The following is a 27,186-nucleotide window of genomic DNA, read 5'->3' on the forward strand; positions in this document are numbered from 1 at the left end:
AGTAGAGTCATATTTAGGCAGCAATTGATTTTTTTTTCTTGGATAAGAAAAATTATACATCTGCTTCTAAAATATGAGGAGCAGTGACTGTGATTCATGCACACATGATTCACGGAGAAATCTGGAGCTGAAACACAGCGAAACTAATAATATTCTACCCTTGTGACTACAGCTTGCCTAAGCTTAGAATGTGTACCCAGAGTCAGGGCTGTCATCTCCAGGACAAGTATGGTGCTTTCTTGATTTAGCAACAGTGGTACAAGCAGAAAAGATTGTGATTTCCCCATAGCATACTTCCCAAAGATGGGTACATCTACAACAGCTGCAGCATCTCTCTTCTCCACTTAGTTCTTATCTATACTGACATCTGGTACTTTTGCAGAACCAGCAGAGCAGCTTCTCATTGGTATCTCCACCTTCATTTACAAGAAACCCATTCTTCCTTTTCTCCATGGAATGGATTTATTTATTGGTCAGAGATCCACTGTAAGGCTCCAATACAGTTATCAATTCAAGTATCAAGGAGATAGAGGGTGAGACCTGGAATTGTCATCTTCTCACCACCTTTACTCAGTCTATCACAACGTAAATTCGCTCACCAACAAAATAATTTGCAATTATTTCATTATATTTTATGAGGATTATATACACAAACATACAGTACACATGCCACGAGATGAAATTGCCATTGATAATTGCTCTTAGGTTGCTTTTTATTGTTGGAAAGTCAGACATAATTTTGTTGGCACCTGCTATGAACTCTATGTGTTTATCATTCATCTTTTGTTACAATCCATGGCCACCATCATCCTGCTTCATGTTTCACTTTTCCCTCTGATGATGCCATCCTTTGCCCATCAGAATCTTCTAAGAACCAATTACTTCATAGATCCATAATACAATGTCACTCTTTGTCATGTATACTTCTGTTGGATAGCTTAATTATTGCAGGGAATATCAAGGTTTTCTAGGAAATCATCATCCTGAATAAATTGAAGACCTGTAACTCTGCTACCATGATGAGTTCAGTGGGTGTATGCACTCTGCACACTGCATGCAGTATTGTACTGTGTATACACTTTGCTTGATAATGCCATGGTAAATGTGAGTATGACCTCTCCTCTCTTTGAACTAGTTCAAATCCTAATCCAATTACAAAAATATACTTAGCAGAGTTAGAAATGTACAAAGACAGGCTGGGAAAGAAAGGTTTCATGTTCAGGAAAGGTATGTATTTGGAAGACCTCTTAGACTAGAAAGAATCAGGACACCAACCTGGCAGCCCCAAGGTGGTGTCTGTTTTACCTAGTTAGGTGCCTGAGTAACTGAGTGAACCTCTGAGTTTCTGTTTAGTTTTTCAAGGTCTAAGATAAGTATCATCAGAAGGTGAACACAAATCCCTATGTAACCCCGTTCTCATCATTAAATGACACCACACAGTGTCTTCTATTCCTCCACTTTCAGTGCTATCCAGATTTGGATAACATATTGCAAGAACACTATAATAACAGCAGCTTTGTAGGGCATCTTTCAGTGTAGGGCAAGTTGTCCCATAATGGGTTCTGTGAGGTAGCTGCTATTAGATCCTCTTTAGGAGAAACAATGAGGCTCAGAGAAATAAATCATTCTGTCTATGGACACATGGTTGATAACAACACAGACATGTCAGAGTTATGAAAACCCAGTCCTTACTAATGCAATCTAGTAGCTGTTATTTTTAAAGATGTCTGAAACAATATTTGCAGTGTTGTTCCACATAGTGGGACACCATAGAGTGGTGTGATCTCCCCCTGAGGGGCAGAGCCTTTCTCCACTTCCTAGAAGTTGAGCCAGTTCTATCACATGGCTTGAAGAGCAGAGCTTGGCCAGAAGGGTGCTGTTTACTTTTCAAGGCAGAGTTTTAAAAGAGCATAGCATCTGTTCTTCCTCCTGGGTTTTGTTCTCCTGGAGGCCAGTGAGATCAGGAACTCTGACTTCAGAGAGAGATGGGGGGGGGTGTTGATGGAATTTTATTCATTCTATTCATTCACTCACATTCTAAAGCTGACCTTGAGTTGGCATATGAGTTCTTAATCATTTTGGTTTTTGTTTGTTTGTTTGTTTGTTTAGATAGCAATAGCTTTATTAATTCTTTGAGAATTTCATATAGTGAAATCCCTATATTTCACAAATGTGTGAAGAATCAATCAATTCTTACTTTCAGCCACCCAGTTTCAGGGTAAATGCATGCATTATTTGATATGCGGGCTGCATACTAAATATCTTAAGTAGCCATACCATCTTCTTCTGGAAGAATTATAAACCAAGGACCCTACTGGGTGTAGCTCACAGTAAATGATCAGTAAGTAGGGACATATGTTATCAGATGAAACTGTAGCCAGAGTTCAGGAAGGTGGCTGTCAAGCAGCTAAAGAGCATCAGCTCACTGCTGAGCCAGCTACCTAGAGTGGTATGAAGTGAGTGAAGTGAGTGAAGGCATCAAGGGCCGTGCTAGGATGGCAATCCACACCAACTAATCCACACTGAATCCACGCTAACCCGAGGGGACCTTCGAATGCTGAGGATTCCACCTTGGCTTGAAACTCATGATTCCTTTGTCCTATCAAAATCACTGAGGATTTTTCAAGGAGTCTTGTACCCCTCCCACTCCCAACCACCCACACACACACACACACACACACACACACACACACACACACACACATTACCACCACAGATCAAGATGCTGGGAACTAGAATTTCAATTTTGTTTCTATCTTCCTGTATCACCTGGAACTTATCTTCTCAGGCTTGGGGTTTGTCTCAGTTTCTTCTCTACTGTGGTAGTTTGGCAGGGTTTCTGAAGGAGGACTGGAGCAGCAGATGGCATAAACACAAACAACAGTCCTTCAAACACACACACAAACATACACACACACACACACACAGAGAGAGAGAGAGAGAGAGAGAGAGAGAGAGAGAGAGAGAGAGGGGGGGGGCTCTAAGACAAAAACTCCTAAGGATGGATTTCCTTTGGCAAGACAGCTTATTTGATCTCTACTCTGCACTGGCTAGTAACACCCTCATCTCTACTCTTATTTGTAAGCTGCTGTTTTAACCAGGCTTAATACAAAACATAAGCATCAAATTGGATTTGCAGGCACTCATTAGCATAAGCCACCGGCTTGTGTAATTGCCATCAAAGAACCAGAGAGAGGCTGTGAGCAAAGTAGCTTTGCCGTGCATGGGGTCTTCAGCTTACTTATTTCTTTTGTCATCAGCAAATGGTTGTTTTTGACCTTGAAGTACCAGGGTATAGCAAGAACACAGGTTGTCATTTGCGTCTTGCTTTTGTGTAGACATCTTTACTTTTTTTTTTCTAGTAGTTATGGTGTACTACATCTAGTCTACAAGAATGGCAGAAATAAATGTGATGCTAATAAAAGCCACTTTAAGGGAGATCCAGCAGCCTCCTATAATATGCCACCTTGGCAGTTTCTAGGGCACGAGATCAAGGTGTTGATAAAGCATGGTCCTGTCCTTGGGTCACACATGACTTGAGGAATATAAACTACATACAATGCAATAAATTCTAGCTCAGAGCACAGGCAGTGCCAGGCTAATTAGCACTGCCTGAGCACTAGGCAGCCTCTCCTGACCTCGATAACTAGTTCTAATGCCATGATATCCTTTTGAAAGCCCAAGTACTCTGCATTTGTAGCATTTACCGCAGCTGGAGATTGCATTTGCAAGTGTTGCATGTGTTTCTCCACAATGTAATCTTTAGAAGAGCAAAGAGCATGACTTTTTATTCACCACTGAGTTCTGGAACCTTTCTATCTGCCTCCTGCATCATAGTAGGTCCTTAGTTGGTTGAATGAAACAGTGGATATAAGGTTTAGGAAATCTTCCCAGAAAAGACAATATTTGAATTGGGTTTTGAGAGATGAATGGAAAACTGCATTCAAAATAGCAAAGAAAAAAAAAAACCAAGCTTAAAGGTAGTAACTTAGAAGGAAAGGATGCTTTCATTGGACATTGGTTGTAGATTTGTCATATTCCCTGCTCAAGTTCAGGCATCTGGACCTTTAAGTTTTTTAGTATAAAGAGCCTGGTGTAAAAGCATGAAGGGCTTGCGTTTAAGAACAGTGTAGTTCCTGTCACTCTCTGATATGTCTTTGAATACATTGCTCGATGTCTCTGGGTACATTAGATAGCAACTGCAGATGTCATCCTGAGTTACATGCCTCTTTTATGATTCCTATATAGCATACACAGGATCTACCCAGTTATTGACATACACCTCTCTGTCTTGGTTCCCTATACCCCAGTGTAAATATACACTATATCAGCCATGTACCCTACTGTAAGTCCATGATTTTGAATACCTGGTTTGACCCCAAGCCATCCAATTCCCAAATGTGTAGGTGGACTTAATTAATAGTCAATTGTTTTCTTTTCTTTTCTTTCTTTCTTTCTTTCTTTCTTTCTTTCTTTCTTTCTTTCTTTCTTTCTTTCTTGATCTATTTGAGAATAAGGTATTACTGTGAAACTCTCATGGCTCTTGCTCATATGTTTCCTTACTTGGATATTACAAAATCAAGAGCACATCCACACTGTTTTAGAAATTATGGGATCTCAAGCTTTCATAAAACATTTATCTCACAGCATTGCACATGATTGACACCTACTTGATGGAAAGGTCTTATGGTGGTGCTGTTAAAGCTCCAGGAGAAGCTGACAAAACATAAAGGAATCTAAGAGAATTCTAAGAAGGTTGCATGTGTTACAGGCTTTGAGAAAAATAGGTGTTTTGGACAGATCTTTAGGGAGAGAATATTAAGCATGTGAGTCTCTGGGTTAAGAGACTTAGAAAAGTACTGAGTGTTTCAGGTGAATTGTGCTGCTTCTGGTAGGGAGAAAATGGACCTTATGAATACAGTATCAGTGGAAATGTAGGAAATTATCAGAGCACAATGCAATATCTATTTTGATACGATGATTTTTAGATCTAAATGTGTTAGAGGATATGTATATACAAGTCTAGATTTAGTGGCTCTTGCCATGCTATTTAATGGACAGTAGATTGATGATGTGTTAAAGTAAAAACATTGATCTGACTTATTTACTTATTAAGTTCATTAACTTACACTCACTCACTACTCATTTACTAACTTACTGTCACACACTCACTAACTCATTTACAAAACTCACTCTCACTCATTCACAAACTCACCCTCGTTCACTCATTCATCAACATGTTGAAGATTAAGTTTTTCACCGTTATTTCCATAACTGTTTTGCCAAAATGAACCTCATATTTCTCACTTCACAAATACAGGATTAATTATTTATTAGATTTTAAATTATATTATACTGAGTTACATGCAAGTGTATAATGAGTACTCAAAATAGAGTATGTATCTTCACTTCTCACTGACCTTTGCCCATCCTGTCCCACCCCATTATTCCCTTTGAACACCTAGAAAATTTTGTTTTTATGTTTGCATCTTGTATACACATATGCTTTGATGAAGCTCTAAAGGCTAGAATCCTAAAATGAGAGAAAATCAGACTCCTTTTTGAGACATAATATTAACTTAATAATATATAATATTCACATAATATGATCATGTTCAATTGCATGTATTTCCTTCAAATGATGTAATTGCATCTTCTTTAGGACTAATGACTATTCTGCTATGTGTATATACCACCTTTCCAGTACTCATTACACTTTTGGCAGATCCCTAGGTTGAGTTCTATAACTTATTGATCATGACTAGTATTGGCATAAACTATGACATAAAAGCATCTCTGTGATGTTTTGACTTAGAGTCTTTTAGGTAAATATCCCAGGGTAGTTTATCTAGGTCATAAGGCAGGTTTTTTGTTTGTTTGTTTTTGTTTTGTTTCTTTGTTTTAAATTGCCATTTTGAGGATACTTTGTACTGACATCCATAATGACTGGACTAGTTTCCACCAGCAGTATAGAAAGTGTCTCTTTGTCAATGTTCTTAACAGTATTTGTTTGTTTGTGTCCTTAATGACTGTCATTCTGACAGGAATGAAATGGAAACTCAATGTGGTTTTGACTTGCATGCTTCTAATGTCTCCTGAGGTTGAAGGCTTTCGTGCTTATTGGACACTTGTGTGTCATCAGTTAGGAACTATCTACTCATCCCATTAGCCCATGTACTGACTGTGTTATTTGTTTGTTTTGTTGTGTAGTTCTTGAGTGATTTGTGTATGCTAGCTATTTATCCTCTGTCAGATATGTAGCTAGAAAGTTTCTCTCCCATTTTGTAGGCGGTCTCCTCTCTTGATTCCCTTTCCTTTGCTACAAAGAGGCCTTTTAGTTTTGTGAAATCTTTTAGTTAACAATTGACCCTGTTTTCTGAGTAACGGCGTCCCATTCAGAAAGTACATGAAGTATTTTCCCTCTATTGGTTTAGAGTTCCAGATCTTATATTAATGGATTTTAAATGTCATCATTCAAATACCATTCGTTTCAAGATAGTAATTTTGTAAAAATCAAACTGAAGGACATACATCAGCCAACACATCATTAGTACTATGGAACTAATGTTTTATTATAATAATTATAATAAAATTCATATTCATGATCTGCATATGATGTCTCATACCTGTAATTCCAGCACTTAGGAGGTTGAGAAAGGAAGACCAACACAAATTTGAAGCAAGTCTGAGCTAAATAACAAGTTCCAGGCTATCCTGGGCTACAGAGTGATATCTTGTCTCAAAATGAAACAAACAAACAAAACCAAAATTTGTATGCATGTATGTGATCTTGAGAATTGTTTCCCAAACACAAAAACTAGTTTAACCAGTCCCCAGATCCAGCTGCAGAAAACCGTCCACATCCCAGAAATGGACCATGCTCCTTGCCAGTCATTTTCACACATTAACAGTTACTTTGTTGATACCCAAGAGCATAGATTACTTTTACTTGGTTCTGAATAGATTTATGCAAATGTGATCAGAAATTATATATTCTTTCATGGCTGACTTTTAATTTTACCTAAACATAATTTTTCAAATTGTGCTTATTGCTAGATAGAGAGAGCCCAGAGTAGTGCTTCATATTCTGCCATATGTATCCAAAGCTCGGATATACCACAATTCATTTATACCTTTTGATGAGATCTTTTATCAGTGGAGCACTGCAAGGAATGATGGTGGCACCCAGTCCATATGTGTACAAAGGACTCAGCTGTGGTACTTTTCTAAAGTGGCCACTTCAACTTAGAAGGAAATGCATAAATGCTACTGTATATTTTTATCCAATACTCTCACTTGGTGTTGTCTGCATCTTCTCTTAGAATTCCAGTCATTGTGACATCACATGTTATGATTTTAATTTGCATTTACTGGATGACAAGTAATACTGATTTGGCACCATAACTTGGTATATGACCTGAGGTTTCAATGTTTCTCTTATCATGTTCATCTTCTAATACTCTCCAGTTCTCATGAAAAGCAGCTGTTAGAACTCAGTTTCAGAGGAAGAATAGGATGGAGCCCTGGGAGATAGGGCTGTCTGTGTTCTATCTATTTCCTCTCTACCTTGGAGGTTGGCTTACACTGATCTGACACTTCAATCTTTATTGTGCACAAACAATTCCCAACAGAATGTCTGATGCAGCCAATGAGTGAGAGTATTGTGAACAATGGACATTCTATTAAGGCCTCTCTGGAGAACATACCAGCAAGAACTAGATCTGTATTTTCTCTGCATGTCTTTATGGATACATGAAGATGTTCTACCCCTGTCTGCTCCCTATCCACTTCTTAACTGATGAGACACCCACCTCGGATGCTAACCTTGTCAGTGGTCATTAATGTTTTCAAGTAAGTGCTCATGACTGAATACAGTACGAAAAGTAAGTGTGTTGGGATCAAGTCCTGCCTCACATTGATCCTGTTTGAATCTTATTCAGATTCTTTGTCATGTGAGTACTTTCTTGCTAGAGAAACATCATCCACCTTTAAGGCTATCATAAGGAACAAACTAGTATACATGGGTAAAATTCTGTGGCATGCTGTTGGATTCTACTAGAGCCGCTATTCTGTGCTAGCTCATGATTTCTATGTCAGTCCTTGAAGGGTAGAGTTTTGAAATTAGTAAAATAATAATAATTACACTATTATTGGCCCAATATGAGTTTGGGATGCTTTATGACAACCAGAATTTTATGAGACAAGTCAGTGAAGTAGAAGATGATATCTGAACACTGAAGGGGTTTTATTGTATCTATGCACTATACATTTACTATGAAAACAACCTGAGTAAGTGGTTCACTGTGATACAAGCCTTACAGGTTAGTTGAGGGTCCAATTAGAAAGTGCTTTTGAAATGGAATGCTAAAAATCCCTTACCATATTTCACATTTTCCTTCTCATTACTTATTTATTTGGCCACTAAGTATCCAATAAGTCAAAGCACTGAAGTCAAGGGGAGAATTTTGAGGTCCACAAACTTAAATATGAATCTTGATACCTTGATTCTTATCTGAGAATCTGCACACATTATTTAATCTAACAGAGTCATGATTTTCCAATATAGAAATCATAAATATTTCTAAACAGTACATAGAAATTGTTTAGTCTAATACTCAAATATAAGAAATTATTTCCTAAAGGTAGATCTTATAAAAATAACCATTTTGTGTAGACAAATGAGGAAGAATTGGCAATAGAATTGAAGATAAGGATGCCTACATATCTGCAGATATGAAGTGTGATTGCTGAGAGGAGAAATTGAGTTTGGCAGTTCACTATCTCCAGTGCCTAAGGCAATATCTGCCATAAACTGGTATTTAATAATTTATGAATGTGTAAGCAAACAAGACTTATGTATGAAACATACAGCTTACTTTGTGAGGAGAAAGGGAAAAGACAGACAAAAAACAAAACAAAACAAAAATAGATTCAAATATAACCATGCATACTGTTATAGTAGCAGGCATGGAAGCCATGGTCAAATCATATTACAGGTATTGTGTACTATGTAGTCATTTATCCTTAGAAGATAACTGCTTGAATGTCTTAATTTGAAAATTAAACATTCAGGGCTCCTGAGGAACTTGCCCAGGATCATGCAGCTCTCAAGCATCATGTCTGTTTGACCTAAGTTCAAAGGTTCTCACCTTTCTTCTTTTCTACTCTATGCTTTTTAGTTCTTTACTCCAGAATTATAAGGGGTGAAGAAGGGCTATGTTATGGTTATTCTGCATCTTACAAGCTAAGATGAACTTGAAGAGTGAGGAAATGGAAGTATTGCAGCCTGGGCAAAAGGTTGAAGCTCAGACACAGGTGGCTCAGGAGAAAGGAGAGAAGCATGGGATGTTCAGTGAAGCCAGATGGAGGGACCTTGAATGTCATACTTGGGAACTGGACTGCAGTTTCTAAACATGGGGAAGTCAGTGGAATTGTCTGATGAGAGATAAAGATTCAGGCAGCCATATTTCAGAAGAGGAATCTACTAAAAGACTTATGATCAGAGCAAATGAAGTTATTATTTCCACTACCTTCACTTATATATGAAACAAGACTTATGTATGAAACATATAAAGACAGACAACAACAACAACAAAAAAAGACAAGAGAGAGATTCAAATATAACCCTGGGAGCCATAGCCCCTGGAAAGGTACTCCATGCTAATCAACTATCTCATGTCCCTCTGTCTTCAACCACTTTCATCACTTAAGGTACAAAAAAACACCCAATGCATGGTTCTTTTAAGGAGGATGACTGGGAGGCAGAGGAAGGATGCTGTGTATCCAGTAGGATTTACATAGGCTATGACATAAGGTTCTGTATTCAGGGCTGTCATTTCACTCCCAGAGTCTCAGCTACCAAACTCTAAATTGAGAGAGCTGCCCTGCAAAGTTCCCTCTTTGGCAAAGTTTCCATAATTAAATCTTTCATCATTGTCACTAGCAGCAGCTAAATTTGGATCTAAAGGAGCACTTTGTGACAGCCAGCATCAGTTCTACATCAGAGAGGGCGAGTTTACTCATTGAACACCTGTAGTACACTGGGTATTGAGGCAGTTTCCTTTGCTCATGGTGACAGAGTTCAGTAATCCAGAATTAGAAAAATGTAGCTCCTTACTTGTAGGGAAACCTCACTTCCATTCTAACTACCCAACCGGGATAAAAATAGCAAAATCCAGTTTCTTCTATTTTTTTTGTGTGTGTGTGTGTGTGAGAGAGAGAGAGTTTATAGTAAAGATGAGAATAAAGAATGAGAGTGTGAGTCCCGTCCCTGACCATCTATAGCTTTAGAAGAACACTTAAATTCCTTCACTGTTTTTGCAATGACTAATAAAGATGGAGCCCAGTGCCTTGTATATGTTAGAGAAAAGTTCTTCCATCCCAGAAACACGTGCTGCTCCATCTCACATTTTCTCATGGAGTATTGGCCATTAGTCTCTCAGTCCTTATCCTGTGGTTTCTGTTTCCAGCTCCATGAAACCATGAAGATCCTTTGATAGGGCAACAGTTGGTGCTGGTGGGAGTCTAGAGACCTTCATGTTGACCAAACTTGATCCAGGGAGGAAGACACAGTATTGTTTGCATAGAGATTCCATTCCATTAAGCGATTTCATTCATTAGAATGTGTCATACAGGACAAGTTGCGGGGGGTGTTGCAGGAGAGCTGAGTACCTCAATGTAAATAAATAGATAGATAGATAGATAGATAGATAGATAGATAGATAGATAGATAGATAAAATTCCCCTTCTCTCTTCTTGGCTAACTTTCATAATATTGCTCTAATCTAATCAAAATTTTTCTTGTTTTAAGGTTAGCACAGTGATTAGTTTTAACTGTCAGCTTGACACAAACTAAAATCATTGGTGAAGAAGAGCCTTAATAAGGAATTAGCTAGATGAACATGGCCAGTGAGCATATCTGCAGTGATCATTGTAATAACTGAGGTGTGAAGAACTACCATGAACATGGGTAGCATCATTTTATAGGCTGAGCCCTGAACTGTATAGGAGTGAAGAGAGCTAGCTAAGCACAGGTCTCAAGCAGGCAAGTATAGAAGGATGTTTTTTTCTCTTCGCTGATACTTGTGGGATGTGACATGAGTGACATGAGCAACTGCTAGAATTTTTGCCTTGGCTTCTCTTGAAGAATGGCTTAGAGTTGTGAGCCAAATAAAGTCTTTCTGCCCACAGTTGCCTTTGGCCAGGATATTTTATCACAGCCACAAGAGTGAAAGTCGAACAGGCAAGCGTGTCAAGGTCATGCACTAGTTGTTTAGAGAGATGCTGAAATTGGCATTCGTGCTCACATCTGCACACTGTGAAGCTCTAAACTAAATGATTTGCCATTATAATATTTTTCATCCAATTCAAAAGTTCACTTTAAAGTTTGAAATCAAGGACCACCTCTTGTTTTTTTTAATGTCTTAATTCTAGCATGCCAGATGTCCTGGTGACATGGGAGATAAAGTGCCTGTTTATCCCATGAATGAGAGTAGGGCAATAAAAAGTGTGCACTGGAAAAACCAATCACCTCATACTCAGAAATTTCCATTGCATACTAACTTTCTACCATTGTTACCACCACCTTCCCCATGAGGCTGGAAGCCCTACTGTGGTTTCAGTTTTGCATATGAGAAAACTTCCAGCCAAGAGGCTTGTCAAAGATTACTTACCCTAGAAAGAGCATCAGATATTCTCTCTATTTACTATGTAGCTGGAAAATCACTAAGACATCTCAGATAGTGATGTGGTTTTCATATTTGTGTATGTGTGTGTGTGTGCACTCACATGTGTGTATGTGAGTGTGTGTATGCACATGTTGATGTGTGTATATGTGTGTATGTGTGTATACATATGTGTCCTGTGTATGTGTGTACATCATCAAGTTTAATCAGTGCCTTGCATTATTAAATATCCCAGATATCCTTCACTCTATTAAGGTCATTGATCACTAGACTTTTCTAAAATTGTAGAACACTGAGTTCACTATGTTCTTGCTTTTGAAAGTAGAGTCAGCATTAAGAATGGGGGCTTGGCAGGTGTAAGAGAGGTGGAATCCAATTGCTAGCTGGTCTTCGCAGGTTTGCTCTGTGCGACTTACTTTGCCACACTCATAAGCTGTCTGAAATCTTCAGGAGGTTGGCCAGATGGCTTGATGGACTGCACCAGTGACATCAAACTCAGGGCTCATCAGGGACCCTGTAGAATGAGCATGTGATTTTCTTCTGACCACTTCCTCTTCCAACACCGAAGTGAATGGCTGTCAGATTTAGATAGAAATTGTTAGCATTGTGTTCACAGAAAATTATTTTGTCATTGCTCTTCCTTTATTGGATTTACTCATTCAGTCAAGGAGACTAAGTCGGCTCTTTGGAAGAAGGATGAACACAGGGTGGGCTCCGTCCTAGGCGTGTTTAGTCTTTTCAAGAAAAATAAACCAGTTAAGGGCTCTTACATGTGTAAGGTCCTTCAGAGCAGACAGAGCAAATGGGTGCTTTCACCATGGAGGGGTCATAGGGAAGAATTTTTTCTATTACTAGAGAACATGTCATATCACTAAATAAACATGATATTTATCCAGATGGTGGGAAGTTCTTCAAATCAAGGACACAAACAAATACTTAGAAGCATGGGACAGTTCATGAGACAGGGAGACCCTAAGGTGGAAAGGAGAAATAGATGACATTGTAAATGTGGGAAAGGTGAGAGAGAGAGAGAAAAAGAAAGGAAAAGAGAGAAATGTCCCTTAATGTGACTCAAAACTTGTTAACTGAGCAACTGCTTTGTTTCTTCAATTTTGTTATATTCTCAGGTGAAAATGAGAGGCTGTTAAAAGAAATTATGTATTTATATACTTTCAGACTAACAAAAGACACTGTAGTGGCTGCCCGCCCAGTCCGAGAGAGCAAGAACTGGATAGTTGCCATTGAGGAGTATTCTGATGTATTAGACATGTATTCTGGAGCCCTTAGACTGTCTAGGAAGCAGAGTTTGATGTGAAGCCTTATATGAATAATCCTAGATATTGTGTTCTTAGGGAGCAGGAGCCAGCCAGGGTCAGGGAGCAGAGATCCAAAGAAGATTTCTCTTTTCTTCCTTTCTCTTCCTTCCTTTCTTTCTTTCTCTCTTTCTTTCTTTCTTTCTTTCTTTCTTTCTTTCTTTCTTTCTTTCTTTCTTTCTTTCTTCCTTCCTTCCTTCCTTCCTTCCTTCCTTCCTTCCTTCCTTTCTTTCTTTCTTTCTTTCTTTCTTTCTTTCTTTCTTTTCTTCCTTTCTCTCTCTTTCTTTCTTCCTTCCTTTCTTTCTTTCTTTCTCTCTCTCTCTCTTTCTTTCTTTCTTTCTTTCTTTCTTTCTTTCTTTCTTTCTTTCTTTCTTTCTTTCTTCCTTCCTTCCTTCCTTCCTTCCTTTCTTTCTTTCTCTCTCTCTTTCTTTCCCTTTCTTTCTTTCTTTCTTTCTTTCTTTCTTTCTTTCTTTCTTTCTTTCTTTTCTTCCTTTTCTCTCTCTTCCTTCCTTCCTTTCTTTCTTTCTTCCTTCCTTCCTTTCTTTCTTTCTTTCTTTCTTTCTTTCTTTCTTTCTTTCTTTCTTTCTCTCTCTCTCTCTCTCTCTCTCTCTCTCTCTCTCTCTCTCTCTCTTTCTTTCTTTCTTTCTTTCTTTCTTTCTTTCTTTCCATCCCAGATGTTGCCCACCCACTCCTGATACCCCCACATACAGAGATCCTCTCTCTCCTCCCCTCCTCTTCTGAGAGGGTGGGCCTCTTGGGTAGCCTCCCACTCTGGTGTATCAATATTAGGCACATCTTCTCCCACTAAGACCAGGCAAAGCAGCCCTGTTGGGGAATGGAGCCTAACAGTGGGAACCTGGAACCAGAAGAGACTACCTTCTATAGCCAGGCAGGAACCCTAGTGGAGAGGTAGACACCAACCCACCCATAAAACATTCAACCCAAGATGTGTCTTGTCTATAAGAAATGCAGGGACAAAGATGGAGCAAAGAAGAAAATGTTAATCTACCAGGTGGGGGCCACCTGAAAAGCTTTAGGCCACACCCCCTCTGCAGGTGGAGCAGCACCAGGTGAGAGGAATGAGATGAATCTCAGGACAGTATTTCCAGGTAACATGGAGAAGGAGCGTGTATATTCTTCCTTTCTTCTTATGGCCTGAGATTTGATTTACAATAACTTGACTGCTTTGAACGTCCTCTGGTGGGGTAGGGATGGAGAAGCAGTGTGTAGGGGGGGTCTGCGAGCTAAAATGAGGCTCCTTCATGAGGTGACTGGAACCCAAGAGTGAAAACCAGGATCAGAACCTGGAGAGGACATGGGCTATTCAATTGTGCCTCAGAGACATCTGGTATGCTGAGTTCTAATTATTTCTGCAGTTGAGCAAACAACCAGTATGGTTAGCAGCTTTAGAGCAGGAACATCCTTGATTGAGGACTTTGGTTTTTGGTGTGGTTAAGTCAGATGTTCTGGCCTGTTTGACATTAAGGAGGAGTTGCTTTGGCTGTGATCTTCTTGAGGAAGCTCCACACCCAGGTTCTCTCAATTGTTATAAGGATTCAGTTAAAACAGGCTGTTATCCCAAACCTTTTTCTTGCCTCCTCTCTACAGCACAGTTTACAAAATGGGACCTGACTTCTTTCCTTTTGCATCAGGACCAGTAAGAATCAGCAAGCCAAGCAGAAGCAGAAGGCTTGTATGGTGTCTTATCTCAGGAGAGGATTACACAAGGGCTCCTCTACAGGGTTAGGGCCATTGGAGCTATCTCAGGGTCAGCTTATCACAGTGCACTTTGCATTCAGTAATCACTGAAGTCCTAGGGCAGGCTCTTCTTATGCCACTAAGATCGGCTCTTTTAAACTTTTTTTTTATTTTCCTGGAGCACTTCCAGATAGCATCTGAGCCCCATGTACAGAGAAGGGCTTGGTGCTTGCTTTCTCAATCTGCCATGCACATTGAAATAGCTCTGTGTAGTACCCAGGAGCTTCTGGTCATGATCCTTGTACCACAGAGATGCCCATGCCCATCACCAGCATAAAAGACCACACAGCACCACTAGGCTGTTAAGGGCAGACTTTCATGTCAGCTGGGCTGTGAAGGCTTATGTGAACTCTGCACTGTTTGGGTTTTCATTGAGAGTGGAATGAGCACTTGGGAGCAGCATCTTGGGACATCAGGCTTCAAGTGTGGAGTTTCAGCCCCATCTTTTTCTGCCATGAGGTCTAGGACAAGTGTCTAAGGTTCCTTGTGTCTTGGTTTCCTTATCTTTGATAAAGAAATTTTCTTCCTTTGTGATAGGGACTTGAGGATGGTATGGCTGGTGAGCAACAAGATTTGATCTGTGGTGAGTTGTCCTGGCCATGCTCACTATCATTATTACTTGAAGATATTTCATCTTCTAAGAAAGACCAAGGTATTCCTCATTGCTAAGTACCCTCATTGCTAAGACCGAGTTGAGTACTACAAATCTCTGTGTTCCTAGGAACAGAAGTTTGGTTCTATCTGGATGTCCCAAGTACCTTAGGTAGCAATTAGCTGTGGAGCCTTAGCTCTTTCTCATTTCTCTCATTTTCCATTTTGTTTGTGCATAAGAATGCTATTGCTGGAAGAACACTACCCTCCCTTCCCTGGAGACAGGGAGACAGAATACAATTGGCAACTGTTAGTGACTGGGCATCCTTGATACATTATGCAGATTTGTGGGGACATGTCTTCAAGTCCACCCAGCAGAAATTCCCAGAATGCAGGCTTGCCTCGAGGAAATCTGCCACTTAAGCCCCACAATTCTCAGAAATGATGGGGTGAGCTTGACATGGTGGCTCCGCCCTGAGATATATTATCCACAAATGGCATTTCTTACTTGTCTGTTATATTCACCACCTGGCTCCAGAGAGAGGAGATACAGCTGCTTCCCATCTCTATAGGAAAACACTTCATTAGACAGCAGACACATCCTGGGATGTCCCAGGCCTGGGCCATGTCAGTACTGGGCCAAAGGCTGTTTTTCTCTCCATTGTTTAAGAGGAAAAGATTACAAATGGAAAACATACCTGAGACTGGCATTTGACTCAGAGCTTGAGTAAGTCAACATATGGGGTCCTCTTAAGCTTGAAGGTGTCTCTGGAGAGATGAATAAAGTACTGTGTCTCTCTTATGTGGTTTCTCATTATGCATATAGTTACACTTCTACCGTTATTAGCTATGGCATAAGTTTGTGGTGGAGGGGGCCAAGACTCAGAATATTTTAATGATTTTTCTCAGAGTGACAGAGCTGTCAGATCAGGCTTTCTCGGGGTGTACTATGGACAGGTGACAGTCCTGCATAATAAGAGTTCCATCATCTGAGAAGGCAATAATGAATTCTGTTCTAAGTCTGCTTTGTAGTATCTTATAGGAAAATACCATGCCACAAGTTTTGACAAGCCCTGCAGTCCAGCAATTGATTCAATCCAATATTCCCCAAATCTCGCTGAGCACAGCAACCCTTTTATTTTTAAATGCTAAATTATCTTTTAGTCTATAACATATCAGATTTACAACATTATAAGTAAGTAGTCAGGGGACCCTTGTGGCACTGCTTGGACCCCCCTTTTATGAACTTCCAAGTCGTTCATTAGCATGTTGTCTGTAGAATTCTGTTGGAGGTTGGTGGTTCAGCTCTGGAAAGTCACCATCAATCGAAAATCAACTGAAAATAGAAGGTTGGCCCTTATGCTAGTACTTCTCATATATTGTGGATGTTTGGAACAAGACACAGGGTAGCGAGGATCATTTGCTTAAAATTAGGGAACTAGGCCCCTTTTCCTGAGTCTGGAATATGTCTTGGTATAGCCCAAGGACAAAGAGCTCCCTGACTTAGGCAGGCTTACATAAAGACTGGGCAGCAGGCATGAAGAAACTAAAGGGGATTCCACACAGGCAGCTCCCTCTCTCCAGCTATCAGGAGTGGGTGTCTGACCTACTTGTTCTTCACTCATTTCCCCTTTCCTCCCATTCTTCCCTTCCTCCCACTTGCTTCCAGTAGAGGTGGGTGGAGGGTGAGGTTGGGATAAACTAGGCAGGTACTGAGGAATGGCCCATGGGAACAGCACTCAACCTCTATTCTGAAGCTGACTCTGGGTGCTTCACTCTCCTGTGGTCCACACATTCAATTTTGCAGCACTCTGTCCCAGTAAGGCTCCAGGTCAGTGCAGAGAGTCTGCTCTGTGGATACTTGCCTTGGCCACTTGCTTTCCTCACCCAGTTTGCCTTAGTCCACTTCGTGTGGCAATGACTGAATATATAAAGCACAGGGATGATAAACAAAAGGGCTCTATTCAGTTCACAGTTCCAGAGCCAGTAAAAGCCAGTATTAGGGTGCTGTGTTTTTCAAGAGTCTTACTGGTGTGTTACAATGTGGTAGAGGACCTCACTTAATGAAACAGAAACAACATTGAAACTTGCATTTCTTGTCTTTCAAAACCCTCTAATTTCATTGTAGGCCCCATTTCCACTAGCATATTCAATCCTAATTACTCCAAATGCCCCTACAAGCAATTTTGGGGATTATGCTTCCAACATGTGAATGATCCTATCCAAGTACTGCTTTTTTTTTTTTTTCTGGCACAAAGTCCAGCACTGAGATTCCCACTTCCCCAGCATCTGTGCATCCACTTGACATGTGCTAGATTGTTACATAGTGCTAGACATCTAGACATGCTGTATGAACTCTAGAGGATAGGTATCAATGGAAACTAGTGACTGGAGGATGGCTTTGCTTAGAACAGTGCTAATGGAAGCACCCAGGCTTTGGGGAAGCAATGGAAAGTGTACTTGTGAATGAGGGATTCACTTTAAGGGGGAATTAAAAGTGTGTGTTTACCTAGACAATTTCAGATGATGGTGATATGTGTTGGCATCTATTTACCACTTTCCTAGACTATGTCTTTGCTTCCAAGGAGACTAAAGACTCCTTGTGAGATGACAGGCTTTCCTTCTGTTTCTGTGTGGCATGTTCTAGAGTTGAGGTTGGTTTAACCTGACATGGATATTTTGGTTGAGAATTTTGACATGAATGAAATTACACACCAGGAGTCCGTGTCAGTCAATTGCAAATTAATTGTCATCCTAGGGAGTTAGTAAGTGCTGTTGAGAGCCAATTCTTTTGTCCAACAGGATTTCACTGTAGACTCTGCTGGCATTGCTCTAGACATGTCTGTTACAGAAGGAAAACCATTTTGTTCAGGATTTTAGACATCAGTATCTTTCCCCAAAGGAACCATTGCAGAGGTCTCTGCCTGTGATCTTTGCAGTCCACAGAAAGGATTTGGTGGTGAAGTCTTAAGACTCCTAATGAAGCAAACCATAAGGCAATGTTTATAAGATCAAGTTTCTCAACTTGTTGATCTTGACCCCTTTGGTAGTCTTTGGACTACCCCTGTGAAAATGGGTTACCTAAGATCATCAAAACTATGATTATTTATGATGTGATTTGTAACAGTGGCAACATTATAGTTATGAAGAAACAGTGAAAGTAATTTTATGGTTGGGAGCGTCGCCACATGAGGAACTTTGTTAAAGGATTGGAGCTTCTGGAAGGCTGAGAATCACTGCCTTTAGGGAAGCCACTGGTTTGTGTGGCCTGGGGCTTAAGGAGTGATTTAGGAGTCCCACATTTTGCAAGGAGTGGTTGGGTGATAGGAGCTTAGTCCTACTTTATATGGATTGGATTTGAACATTACTCTATTGCACTAATAACTAAATCCCTTGTCAGAGCTTTTATTGTCTTATTTGTCAAAGGAGATCACCAATAGTATACTCCTCATAGGCCAGGGTATAAGAGGATCATGTGTGTTAGTTGTGCCCAAATGCTTCTGAAAAAGAAGGGGGATGGGATGTACAAATCTGCTGGAACCTAGACCTTGACTGACACTATGATATGGCAATAAGGACATATACTCCAATTAAAATGAACCCCTGTTATTATGTTAGTTGGGAGATTGGGGTTGATATTCACAAGCAGCATATGACTATGGAACAGGTTTTGATTTAGAATCCTGAACATCTGTTATTCAAGTTCAACTGACAACTTTCTTCTAGTTAATCTTTGAGCAACAAGCTGTCAGAGAATGTACCAATTACATGGTAGAGGAAAGAGAGGCTTAGATTGTAGGTACATAAGTTTGGGTGCTAAACACTTCTAAAAATCAAAGCAAAGTGGTCCATTACATTTTCTAATGATCTGGTCAGTCCTGTGTTATTGGATGCTACAAGCATCTTTACGTCAGAAGTTTAAAACCAAGATGTCAACATGCTGCCTTAGAAGAAATGAATGATGTTCCTCAGTGTGGAGAATTGTATTTTACCCATTCTCTCCTACCCATCAGCCCCTTTCTGTGCCTTCAGGAGCTTCTGGCTACATTTTTCCCCATATCAGATCTTCCCTGGATAGAATTTATTGAAAACTTGGCTCTACCTAAACTCACATGGGATGAGGGAAGGTCCATAAAAGAATTGCTCTGATTACATTGTCCTGTAGCCACATCTGTGAGAGATTATCATGACTGGTGACTGATGTGGAAGGTCTAGATCACTGTGGGGGCATCATCACTAGGCAAACGCAAACATGTCTAGACATTACACAAAAGCTATGCGAGCAAGCCAGTGTTCCCACAATCCTCCCTCCATGGTCCTTATCCTCACATACCTCAGTGATGGATTGTGATCTAAAAGTGTAAGATGCAATAAAACCTTTTCTTCAGGCTGTTTTTATTTACTTATTTAACGTTTGAGTGCTGTGCTGCATGTATACCCACATGTCAGAATGGAGCATCAGATCCTCTTATAGATGGTCATAAGCCACCATGTAGTTGCTGGGAACTGAACTCAGGACCTCTGGAAGAGCAGCCAGTGTTCTTAAATGCTGAACCATCTCACTAACCCTCCAAGCTACTTTTGATCATAGGGTTTATTGTAGCAACAGAATGACAAGGACAAAATTTGTTTTCCATTCTCAGGTTGAGATGAGGTGGATACATCTAACCTCTTTCCTGGGGTTACTGAGTATGGATGATCTTTGTCCATATCTGTGTCACCCAGATGAGCACTGTGCACCTGTACCTTCTCAGTTTTCTGGGGCCTGTAGAGCAGGGAAGGGAGCTAAGTTTTTGATTTTTAAATTGAGCAGATTTGTATGCAATCATCCATAGAAACCCTGCTATTTTTAGAGTATCCTTTTGGTAACAGACCCACATAAATATCCTTGAAAATCCATTCAGTCATTGCTTTTTCTTCTTGGTTGTTTCTCAAATGGGGTCAGAAGGAGACCTGCCAAGTGTTAGATGCCATGCTCAGAGCTCATATATTGGACCATGATCCACCAGCCTCTGATGAGTTCACTGTAGTACAACATCCCATTTCACAGAAGGCATGAAACCAACTGTCACAGGGTCATTGGGCCATAAATAGAAAAAGATGTAGAACTACGGCTTCTCTCTGAGTTTGCATTAATGGGGAATGAGGGAAAGAAGCCAGCTGAAGTTCACATCCAGGTGAACTCTAGTGTCCTGTTCAAGGAGTGTTTAGGGTCTTGAAGCAGCTATCACTTCCTCAGGTGATAAGGATAGATCTAACTTTGTAAGGGTGTGGTTTTAACCATGGCTAAACAGAAGAACCTGTGCAGGGGGAAGGAATCCTTTCTTCTAAGCATAACAAGTTGTGAAAGGTAAGGAATCACAGGATTGCATTTTATGAGGTTGGAAGATGCATTTCTGGTCTGCATAGAAAAAAAATGTATGGACATTGGTTTTGAACTTCAAACTCTTTGAGTTCAGTCAATGGGCAAGATGTTTGACTTGTGGAGCCTTAGCCAGGTCAAAGAACACAATACCAGGTAGTCCCGAATTCAGAACCAAGAAATCATATGAAATGATGGTAACTAGTTCTCTGGGGGAAAGAACAGCCATATATTCCTTTTTACTAGGTTTGGCGTCATGAGTACTTGTTAGTTTTATTTTCTTTCTCTGTCTGCTATACTAAAGCACCCAGGCAAAAGCAATTCAATTTACCTGCTTCTTTCCCATTATGGTGGGAAAGTCAAAGAAGCAGGAGCTTAAGGCAGCTGATCAGATCATATCCACAGTCAGGAGGTGGAAACTGATAAATGTGGGCTCCTGTTCAACGCTGTTGGTTCACTTACACTGTGCAGGATTCCAGCCAGAAAAAGGGCCACTTTACACTGGATGGGTCTTTCCACCTCAAATAGTAGATCAAGACAATTCCACCTAAGCCATTCTAGATTCTGCTAATCACTACAGTGTACAATAGGCTACACAAACATGATGATTCATATTGCATTTTAAATTGGGAGAAAAATCACAAAAGCTATAGTTATCATTTCTACATGCACAATGTATTGACACTGAACACAGCTGCATGGTTGCGCATTCATGTCCCTAGGTTCCCAGTCATTTTCATTGTTTCATGTAGAATCTCACAGCCATGAAGTGATGTCTTTGTTTGCTTTACTATTTCTGTGATCAAATACTGACCAAAAGCAACTTGGAGAGGAAACTGCTTTTGTATCTTTCATAACCCAGGTCACAGTCACTGAAGGAAGCCAAAACAGGAACTCAAGCAGGACAAGAACTGTGCCTAAATCTAATCCCAAGGCCAGAGAGCAGGGTAAGCCTAAACCCTTTCCTTGCACGAATCAGTAAACTGAGGCACCTCTACAGAAAACATGGTACTCTTCATTGCAAGAAATCCTAAGGTTCAGGATTACATCTCCATTATCTTTTGAAAGGCATCAACAAATAATTGCCTGAATTTGTTGAACATGAATGTCCCAGTTTCCTTTCTTGTTTGTGCAATAAAAATGTCCTGACAAAAGCAACTTTAATGTAGGACCTTTAATTTTACTTGGCTCACAGCTCCAGTTTACAGTCTGTCATTGCAGGCAAGTCAAGGCCTGATTAAAAGGAACCAGTCACATGTATTGTTGAGAGTGGAATGTGAATACGTGCATGCATGCTCACACTTCTAGGCTCTTTCTCTTTACAAAGTTCAAGAACCAAAGCCAGAGAGTTATTCGTTCTGCTTTTAGGCTGTGTCTTTCCATATCAATTAGCAAAATCAAACAATCCCCACAGACATGCCCCAACGCCAACCTGATCCAGAGAGTCCCTCACTGAGACTCTCTTCCCAGGTGATTCTAGATTGTGAAGTTGACATAGCTAACTGTTACAAAGGACGATAACATGAATGTACTAGAGATATTTTTTGTTGTTGTTGTTCAAATCAGTATATTTTGTAGTCTATAATTAGTATTTAACTTATTTAAATTGTATACTAATTTAACTGTAACAGTTTTTTTTCTTCAAATTTTTATTAGATATTTTCTTCATTTACATTTCAAATACTATCCTGAAAGTCCCCTATACCCTCCCCCCTGCCCTACTCCCCAACCCACCCACTCCCACTTCTTGGCCCTGGTGTTCCCCTGTACTGGGGCATATAAAGTTTGCAATACCAAGGGGCCTCTCTTTACATTATGGTAGTTACCACAGATACAGAGAAAGCAACTCCCAGTTTCATTTTTCAGGTAATCAAATTAAAGAGCCAAGATGGCTACTCTTCTGTCTGACATCATGTCTGTTAAGCAACAGTGAAGTGCTTCAAACAAGACTTTAGGAGTACAGACCTCTTCTGCTTTCTCTCCTCATAATGTAATAGAACCCTTTCCTTCATTTGTAAAGACTTAGAGCCAAACATTTCATTTAGTTCATATTATGTGTTCAAAAAACAGGTGTTACATGGGACAGACTCATAGAGATGCTCACCTGGGACCTGAAATGGTCAAATCCATCCTATTTGGGTCTAACCTCTGTAGCTCTGAGAGTTTGGATGAAGGTACCCAGGTGGTCAGTACCAGAGCATAGATGTAAGCCAAGTATTCCTGACCCTCATTTCCCCTCCTTCCCCAGAGTTCTTTTGGCTTTCTGACACTCTAGGTTGGCTCTGAGATGAGGGCATTTGCAATGCAAAATAGAAGACCTTCAGGCTACCCAGGCAGGTGCATGCATCTCTGAGCTGTGTTCCTTCTATTTTGGGGTTGGCACATCTGCTAGAAATTTCTCAGAGATGCACATGCTGTGAAAGGGGCTAGAGAGCAGAGATAATGGCAGGGCTGTGCAGGCAAATTTATTGTGTAAGTGGAAACATTAAATATAATTAATGTAACTGCCATCTCATTAGGTAAATCACTCTAGGGTTCAGGACATATTTTTTTTTTTCATATAGGCTAAAGCTACAAGGAGGAAGGTGAACCATTAACTCAGTGTACTGGCAACATGCCACAGGGCCAGTCAGGGGTCAGCTTAAAAAGAGCAGCGTGGAAAGGGGTAGAAGCAGAGGTCAAGAGGCAGGAAGCAAGCGGCCTAATCGTATCTGTATCTCTAAAATAATTGGCTTTGATTGGCTATGTGTTCTCTACCTCCTTTCCTTTTAATGTTTCAAGGTATATCCTGAAGTGACTGCTTCCTGGTATGAATAATGCAGGAGTCCTGGCTTCTGGTACTGCTAACTTGCCTAGACAGATCTAAGACGAAGTTTATCTACTGTGGTCAGTAGCAGTGAGTTCAAGGACATCATGGCTAGTCTGAGCCTGTATCTCCTGTCCTTTATTCTCTCCAAACAGTCAGATAGTTCACAGATGAGGACTCAGATGCTCATGAAACATTGCTTACTTGTCCAAGGTCACAGAGCTGAAAGTGGAGAGGGGTGGGCTCTTTTCTAAAATATTATTTGATTCCCATGGATTCAGAAGTAACCTACAGGAGTAGCTAACCTTTGTGGTATACAGGAGAACTTTGGGGCGTGTGTGGGAAGTAGGCATTCTGACTGGCAGTGATCACCCCATGGTTCAAAAAGAACTCCAGTGATATTGGGTATAAGCAATTTATTCACCAACTGCTTGGCACTCCCGCCTTCCTTCTTCCTGTTCAATTACTGTCTTCATTCTCACTTTAGTGTGAATTACTCTAATTAGCTAATATCTTCACAGGTAGCAAAGTGCCTCTCATGCTTATGGCCTGCAGAGTTCCTTCACGGGCCTAGAAAAGCAAGCAGGGAGAGAACTCTTAACTTCCTGGGAGGGGCTCCTGGGCCAGGGGCCAGGAGATTGATACATAGTTCTGTAAAGGCAATCATTATTCAAACGAGATGGATAGATTCCAAGCCTTATTAAAATGTGTGACTTTCAACACGCTAGGTGTTTTCCTCGCATTACTATGTTCTGTTTATTTGAAGGATTTAATGTTGAATTCCAGTGATTTCCTTTGGCTGTGTCCTTCCTGGATAGGTGCCAGAGTGGAGGCATGAAGTAAAAGTGCTAACTTGGAGATGTCCCCTGGCTTTGTGAGGAGCCAAGGTCATAGGCAGGCTGTCCTGGGTATGTGCTTTGTGAGACTTTTCCTAGGGAGCAAAGTCATCTTCTCCAGACAAGGATCTGACAAAAGTAGTAAGTCTGCCAGTGTCCAGCCTACGGTAGCAATGACTTAACCCACTGTGTTACTTACACAAGCAACTCATAGGCAGTTGCATCAGTGAAAAACCCTTGTTAGCATTGGTGATGGCTCAGAAAAACTGCATCCCCAGAGCTTGTCACAAGCCAGAACTTCTCTTTCAGGAATCTTGACTGGTCAGAGAATTACTCCTTGCCCTAGGATCTGTTTACTGTTTCCAGAGCCTTGCAGAGGAGCCCAAATGAATCATGTTAGTTTCTGCTTTCATTATTTGTGAGGTTTGCTTATTTCCTAGGTCTCATTCCTTCCTCCCATCATAAGAGAATGTTTCTATTCAGACAAGGAGATCACTACACAATGGCTTCAATCTAGCTTTTCTTCTGATTTAATGAGTGACTCTCAAGCAAATGGCTCAACTTGTATACAACAGTAAAAAGTATAATGGCAACATCTGCTGCTTCCAGACATTTGAAGGGTAACAGGATAATAGAAAAAATCTTTAGACTTTGTTCAGGTAATAGTTCTCAATATACCTCAGACAATGGGTTCTTTATTTACAATGGGAACACGTAAACGGATGGTTGGCAGTCCTGAAATTGATGTTCTACCAACTCATCTGCTTAGTCTCAAGGAGCAGGCTGACCAAAGAATCTGGAGGGAAAACATGGGAACTTTTCACGATAGTGATGTTAGGTCCAAACAGCAGATACTATAACCAGAGTTGGGAAGATGAGAGTTGTAGCAGGGTTATAAAATGGCTCCAGTGTGCTGGGACCAATAGACTCTGTGAGCTGGCCAGTGGCCAGAAGATGACAATTAAGGGGATATAGAAGAAATGGTGCTGCAGGGGGTAGAGGAGAATCTGTCTTAGAGGCTTAAAACTCCTCATATATCGTGTAGGAATTATAGTGTGCAGAGACAGCAGTGCTACCTTTGAGATAATCTGACATTTCACTAACCCATGAGGGTCCAAGGCCAAAAATAAAGATCCCAGCACAGAAAGGATGGGACTTGGGTTCTAGAGCTACAAGGAGAGAATGTGGACCAGCAGCTTGGGAGTAGGGTTACTCTTAGGTTTGGGAGTCTACTGATGCTACTACACTCCTACCCCACATGTGTCCTTCTCAAACATTTGGAAGGTCAAAGGGAAACAGCAAATACATTACTGGTGTATGCTGCTTCATATCTTCTGTCTTCTTCATGGTCTGTTCACATGGCAGAAAAATATAGAGCCATTCTGAAACATTTACTGAATGACTGGTCACTCATTAGTGAGTGCTAAGATATTGCACTGGTTGTTATTTATCCATGAAATTTTCCATAAATATTTATTTTGCACCTACTCTCTGCTTGTGGAATAAGGTTATGATGGGTAGATAGATAAATTACACCATATCCGCTTAAATTTGATTTTCACTCAGGAATATTGAATATACTTTGCTACAAATATGTCTCTGAATTTGCATTATTAGATTTATTTTTGTTGGGTCTTGTAACATTACTAGTCAACAAGTGACCTAAGGGTCAACTTAGCTGTATACATCTGTGGTATTGAGAGGGATGAATGGCAACACACAGTTGCCAGGAACATTGAAAGTAATTGCATACACGATCATACCAGCAGCTGCTTGCTGGGTCGGTCCCCCAAGGGTCTAGTTGTTGACTTGTCTAAGAAGAGAACTTTCAGATTAGTACCTAAAGAAGGACTTTTCTTTTTCTTTAAGAGTAAATATGTATGTGACAAAATTCACATAGTTCAACATGTTCAGACATTTTCATAATCATGGCAGTGGCCACAACTCTCTAGCTCAGAGAAACTTTTGGAACCTCAGAAGGAAACCTCAAATCCATTGGAAGTCCCTGCCCATCATTGTTTCCTCAGACTTTGGCTTCTACTGTGTGAGTGTGTGTGTGTGTGTGTGTGTGTGTGTGTGTGTGTATGTGTGAAGATTTGTCCCAGACTACATTTTTCTTACAAATGGTACCAGACAACATATTTTACAATTGTGTATGGTTTTCTTAATTTATCGTTACATTGCACATACTTGAAGCATAAAGTATAACTAAATGAGAGAGAGAGAGAGAGAGAGAGACTACACGAAGTTGAAAAGGAAAGGTAATGTGAGGATAAGGGATGAATTGGAGGAGTGGGAGGCAATAAGAGTATATTTAATTAAAACATAATCTATGTATCTATGAACTTCAAGATTCTCAAACAATAAATAATTATGATATTATGGAAACAAAGGGAAAATGATAATCCCTTGTGTGTACCTGCTGTGAATATTCTAGCAATTGATCAGCTAATGAATATCAGTTTCTTTCCTCCTTTGTATGATGTGTATAAAGTGTTGCTAAACATTCATGCATGAAGCTTTGACTGTTTTCATTTCTCTTCAGTAAGTACCAGGTTGGGAATTGCTGGGTCACATGACGATTCTATGTCTAAGTCACTGGATCTTACAGCACTTTAAGTTTCCACGATCAATGGATAAAACCACCAATTTTCTCTATTTCCTTGTTAGAAATTATTAGTTTTCACGTTTTCTCAAGTACATAGGGTATCCTTGTTGCTGAAAGTCATGTTACTGTATCATTTTTATGTGTGTATGTTAACAGGAGAGTGTTTCGTTCATATTAAGACATAGTGGAAGGGATAGAGATTTTCCATTCTGCTTTCACTCAACACAT

General features: G+C 40.2%; 1 protein-coding gene across 5 annotated transcripts in view; it reads left to right on the forward strand.

The window, feature by feature from the left end:
* The window catches only part of Fam135b (family with sequence similarity 135 member B), a 262,597-nt gene that overhangs the window by 51,479 nt on the left and 183,932 nt on the right, over positions 1–27,186 (forward strand). For 2 of the 5 annotated variants that reach the window (XM_085831356.1, XM_085831357.1), the window contains exon 2: positions 21,571–21,655. The exons of 2 other annotated variants lie outside the window; for them this stretch is intronic. The gene's annotated coding sequence lies outside the window, so the exon portion shown is untranslated. Of the gene's footprint in view, positions 1–7,707; positions 7,852–21,570; positions 21,656–27,186 lie in introns of those variants that run through there. One more of the 5 variants, XM_021183959.3, reaches the window with a different exon arrangement.

The sequence above is a fragment of the Mus caroli genome, unplaced genomic scaffold, assembly GCF_978045245.1.
Source record: "Mus caroli unplaced genomic scaffold, Mus_caroli_1 scaffold_16, whole genome shotgun sequence".
NCBI lineage: Eukaryota > Metazoa > Chordata > Mammalia > Rodentia > Muridae > Mus > Mus caroli.